The sequence below is a fragment of the Symphalangus syndactylus genome, chromosome 15 (genome assembly GCF_028878055.3).
Source record: "Symphalangus syndactylus isolate Jambi chromosome 15, NHGRI_mSymSyn1-v2.1_pri, whole genome shotgun sequence".
Classification (NCBI taxonomy): Eukaryota; Metazoa; Chordata; class Mammalia; order Primates; family Hylobatidae; genus Symphalangus; species Symphalangus syndactylus.
Window position 1 is genome coordinate 42,503,316 of NC_072437.2, and position 5,683 is coordinate 42,508,998.

At 41.6% G+C, this 5,683-nt stretch overlaps 1 pseudogene; it reads right to left on the reverse strand.

The window, feature by feature from the left end:
* Positions 1–3,542: 3,542 nt before the first annotated feature.
* On the reverse strand, positions 3,543–5,256 carry LOC129463667 (T-complex protein 1 subunit epsilon-like; annotated as a pseudogene).
* Between the last annotated feature and the right edge of the window lie 427 nt (positions 5,257–5,683).

Sequence of the window (5,683 nt, forward strand, 5' to 3'; positions counted from 1 at the left end):
CACATATTCTATTGTGTGTGAAGCTGAATAAGATTCTTGTGTGCGTGTGTGTATGTGTGTGTATATATATATACAAAAAAAAGGAAGGAAATCTGCCATTTTGTGACAACATAGATGAACCTGGAGGACATTATGCTAAGTAAAATAAACCAGGCACAGAAAGACAAATACCGCATGATCTCACTAATGTATGCAATCTGAAAAAATCAATGGTGATTGCCAGGGGCCAGGTGGAGGCGATGGGGAGCTGTTGCTCTAAAAGTACAAAGTTTCAGTGAGACAGGATAAGTTCTGGAGATCTCTTGTACAGCATAGTGACTACAGCTAATATAATGCATTGTATACTTGAAAATTGCTAAGAAAGTAGATCTTCAATGTTTTCATTTCAAACACACAAAAAGGATAACTATATGAAGTGATGGTTATGTTAATTAGCTTGATTACGGTAATCATTTTATAATGAATACAGATATCAAAACATCATGTTGTTCACCATATTTGTCAATTATTCCTCAGTAAGGCCAGAAGAAGCAAAGACGTGGTATGGAAGAACTGAAGGAAAGGGTATAGAGTTGATAAGCTGTAATGCAGGTCAAATGTCTGGGCCTCTTAGAGATAAACATCTGGGTGGGATGGGGCAGAGCTGGAAAAGAAGAACTCTAGAATGATTCCTGGCTTCTGGCCTGGACACTGCATAAATTGTCGTGCCTGTGATGCAAGGATCAAGCTGTGCAAGAAAGATAATTGTGGATTTGAAATGTTGAATTTGAATTGTCTGTTGGCCTTCTCCACAGAGAGGTTCAACCAAAAAGCTAACTTTCACTGAGTACTTACTCTGTGCTAGATACTGTGCTAAGCATGTTACATGCATGAATTTCCTTTCAGAAGACTCATAAGAATATCTACTGACATCCTCATTTTACATATAAGGAAACTGTGGCTCAGAGTAAAGTTATTTACCTAATGCCACAGATCTGGTATATGGCTGAGAAGGGACTCAAATTCATATATTTCTGAACTTCTACCTGTGTCATAAATCTCTATGCTATATAGAGGCTCTGGAATTGAAGAAGTATCAGTGGTATTTGAAGTTGTAGTTGTGGGTAAGGCTATCAAATCAGAGTGTATGTAGTAGAAATAATAAACCCAAAGACAAGCCTCAAGAAACACCAACATTTAATGCACAGGCTACATTTGCACACCCTCATAGTCCCCATCACCTCCTGCTAATTGCCTGCAGGTTTTTTATACCTGTACATTTCCTGCTGGCCCCCTAGAAGCACTAGAACTGCATTTCCTAAAGTGTGGTAGAAAAGATACCCACGTAGGAAAAGAAAAAGTCAATAAAGATAAGGTAAATAAAGAAACGCTAGGAGAATGTGGCTTCATTAAAGTTGAAGGAGAGAGTCTCAGAAAAAAGAGGATAGTCAAGCAAATCAAATGTCCCAGGTGGTCAAGCAGGATGAGGGAAGAACAGGATCTCTTGGATGTGGCAATCTGGTGGTCACTTATAATCTTAGTAAAAGATATCGGGGTGGGTAGGTTGATAGTAAAGCCAGATTATAGTGGGTTGTGGAGTGAAAGGGTATTGAGAAGGTGGAAATAAGTGGTTTAGTGTCCTCATTAAGGAAGCGTGGCCGTGATGGGAAGGAAATAGGCAGGCAGCTAATAGGAGATGTGTGGTCAGATGGAAATTTTTGCTTTTAGAATGGGAAATGTTCGAGTATGTTTTTATGCTGAGAAAAAATAACCACAGGGATGATCAGCTGGGAATACGGGAGAGAGGCCATGACGGGTTCGCCAGTGATTTCAGAAGCTATACTGGTACCAGTCATTGCCTTAGGAAACTGAGGACATAGAAGTGAATAGTAGACAAGATGTCTGTTTTCTTGGAGATTATACTCTATTGGGTGAAGACAGCCAATAAAATGAAGGAGAATAGGCATTTCAGAGAAATAAAAAGTAATTTCAGAGTTATGTGATGAGAATGGAAGGTCTACTTTTATTTCTTGCTGTAGAAAGGCTTTATATTGGATATTCTTTTCAAAGGGCTGACATTTGAGCTGAGACTTGAATGAAAACAAGGAGCTAGCCACGGAAGCTCTGGGGAATAGCATTCTAGATAGAATGATAACTAATGTATGCATATAGGGTAGACATGAGCTTGGTGTGACTAGCACACGGAAAGAAGCCACAGTGATTCAACAACTACATTGTGGTGGGAGATGAGGTCGGGGGGTGATAGTTAGGGGGTGAGGTCACAGTACTTTGTAGTCCATCTTAAGAAGTTGAATTTTATTTAAGGTGCAATGGGTGGTCATGGGAGGGCTTGAAGCAGGAGAGTGCTATCAGCTCAAAGGTGAGAGGGGATGGATCTCAATGCAAAGTGAGGGAATGTGCCTTGAACAGGTGTGCTGTTAACTCTTTCACTGAAATGGGGGAAGCAGGAAAGAACAGGTGGAAGGAGAGACTTTTGTAGGTAGTGTAGGAGGTAGTTGAAGAAATTAATACTTAAAGGCTTCAATTTTTGCAGTGAAGCGAGATGCAAGGTTATCTGCTAACAATGAATGGAGAGATTGTGGAGTAGGAGATTGTATTAGTCTGTTCAGGTGGCTATGACAAAATACCACAAACTAGTCGGCTTCACCAACAAAAGTTGTATTTCTTCTTATATCTGCTTCCTGGCTTATATCTCAAGACAGATGAGCCAGAAGGCAGACATAAGGAAGCCATGGACACTGCACATGCAAAAGGAAGAGAGGAGGACTTCTGGAGGCTAGAAATCCATGATCAAGGTGCCAGCCTATGTGGTTTCTGGTGAGGGGTCTCTGGCAGATGGTTGCTTTCTTGTGTGTCCTCACATGGCAGACAGAGAGAGCTTTGACGTCTCTTCTTCATCTAAGTACTCCAGCCCTATTGGGTTAGGGCCCCACCTTATTACCTCATTTGACATTTATCACCTCCTCACAGGCAGTATCTCCAAATACAGTCCCAGTGGGAGTTAGGGCTTGGATGGGCATAAACATTCAGTTCATAATAGGGATTTGTGAAGAAAAGGGAAACTTTGAGGTATTTGTTGAAGAAATGGGAAAGGGAATGGATTAAGAATATGAATACCTTCCATCCTATTGTACTTTCTGTATTAAGGCTAAATTACTAGTATCTCTCCATGATTCCAAACCTTATGCGGCAGCGAAATATTTGGGTAAGGACATTAGTATCCTTAATGTGCAATCTCCCATTGACTTAGAAAGCAGGTGGATCCTGGTAGCTTTTTCTTTCTTTTTTTTTTTTTTTGTTTAAAGAGATTCCCTTAATATAACGAATACAAAAACATGACCTCTGCAGAAGATTATAAAGCCCTTCAGAAATATGAAAAGGAGAAATTTGAAAAGATGATTCAACAAATTAAAGAGACAGGTGCTAACCTGGCAATTTGATAGTACGCCCACAATTAAACATCTTTGAACAAGTGAAACTATGGTTACAAAACAGCAATTTTTATTGTAGCATCTACAGGGTCTGAAAAAGGATGTAATAAATAACCGTAGACGCATCACAAGACATCCATTTATTTAATCACAGTAATGGATCTTACTAAATAGTATTCTCAATGTCTTCATTCTTCAGATTCTCCAGGCTTATGAATGTTGTCAGTCTTCAAAATCATTCTAACCATTTGTGTTGCATGAGATATCTGTTGCTTTTTTGCCAATCAAGGTTTCTATGACACGCTATTGCTTCTTATCATTTGTCCCCTTGTGCAAACAGTCAACACCAAGAGCAAGGTTCATCTCCTTCACTTGGCTGGCTTGGACTTTGGTCATACTCTAGATGGGATTCATGCCACTGTTTTCAGAAAGGGCCTTGGGGATGACCTCCAACGTGTTGGCAAGTACTCTCATGGCATACTGTTCTAAGGTGGGGCACTTATCCACCTCTTGGCTAACTGGCAGAGCACAGGATATCTCAGCAGCCCCTCCTCCATACACCACATGATTATCATGGATGAGGTTCCAGATGACACACAAAGCACCGTAAAGGGATTGTTTTGCCTCCTCAATAATCATCTTATTTCTTCTTCTCATAAAATTGGTTATAGCTCTGGAGTTCTTACACTGCTCGATGACCAGCATTTTATCCTTAGTTGTCCCAAATGAGATCTCCTGTACAAGACCAGCAAAGCCCAGCTTCCTGGCCATGAGCTCTGAGAACTTGGTGATGATCTGCCCTCCTGTTGTGATGGCAATCAGTTCAATTTCAGGTCCTCCTACCCAGCAAACCGCAGGCAAGTTGTTCTGAAGAAGTTATTTGCTTCATCATCAAAGCCCCACTGACAAATTTCTAGGTTAGCACCAGTCTCTTTAATTTGTTGAATCATCTCTTAAAATTTCTCCTTTTCATATTTCTGAAGGGCTTTATAATCTTCTACAGAGGTCACATCCAGCTTATGCTTTGCTTTTGGTTTGGGTAGTTCAAATGGACATGTGAGAATTACAATCTTAGCATCTTCCACTTTTTTTGGCATCTGTGGGTGACTGAAATCCTTGTCCACAATCACGCCCTTAATCAGTTAATTGTCCTCCAGGCTGCCACCCACTTTGCTTTCTACTTTGATAAGCTCAAAGTCAACAACTCTCTGCTCCATATCTGTTGAGGATGGCATTCACAGCAATCTCAGCCATTTGTTGGTAACAACTGTTGACCACTTTGGTGCCCAGCGTGGTTTTTGCAGTCTGAATCAGGGGTTTGGTGTCTTATGTCAACAAGGATGCTATCACTGATCTTGTCCAGGTGTTCAATAGCAAAGCAGGCAGCCTGCTCATAGCCATCAGCTATTCTGATTGGATGAATACCTCGGTCTTAGCAACTCCTGGGCTTCTTCTAACAAGGCACCAGCCAGGACAACCACACCTGTGGTTCCATCTCCAATTTCATCATCCCGAGACTTAGACCTTTCCACCATCAGCTGGGCAATCTGATGACTGACATCCATCACGCTTAAGATGGTTACCCCATCATTAGTTACAGTCACATCGCCATCCTTATCCACCATCATCTTATGAAGCCCCTTTTTTCCAAGTGGTGTTTTCGTCGTATGTGCTACAGCCTTTGCTGCCATTATATGAGACTTGAGGGCCTCAAGTCCCATAAGGTGGAACTTGTGGTCCTGATCTTTGATGTTGAGGAAAGAGGGCCCATATCAATCAAAGGCAACGGTCCCCATGGACGCTGTGGTGCAGCAGCAGGAGTTACTTTTCCACTTTTTCTTTATTTGACAGCTGGTAAGGCTGGTTGGCATGACAGCCTGGAGCTAAGTCAGAGCTGAGGTGCTTTGCATAAAAAGAGGACAGATAACCTAGAGAAGCTAGGCAAGACCAATGAGCCAGAAGCGGACATAAGGAGGCCATGGACACTGCACACACAAAAGGGATGGAGGGAAGGAGCCCCTGTGACTAGCAGCCAAAGAGGGACCCAGGCAAGAGCCTGCAATGCCTCTGAATTTGTAAGAGTTTCTTTCTCATATAAACATGTGCTTCCTTCTCCATAAGAAATCTTCAACCAAACTTGTAATGCATATTAACGCTATGTGGAATGACTTTGCTTTTCTTGGAGTGAGGAGGCTGGCGAACTGTTTTAAAATCACTGCACAAAGGAAACCAGAGGAAGAGAGCCACATGTT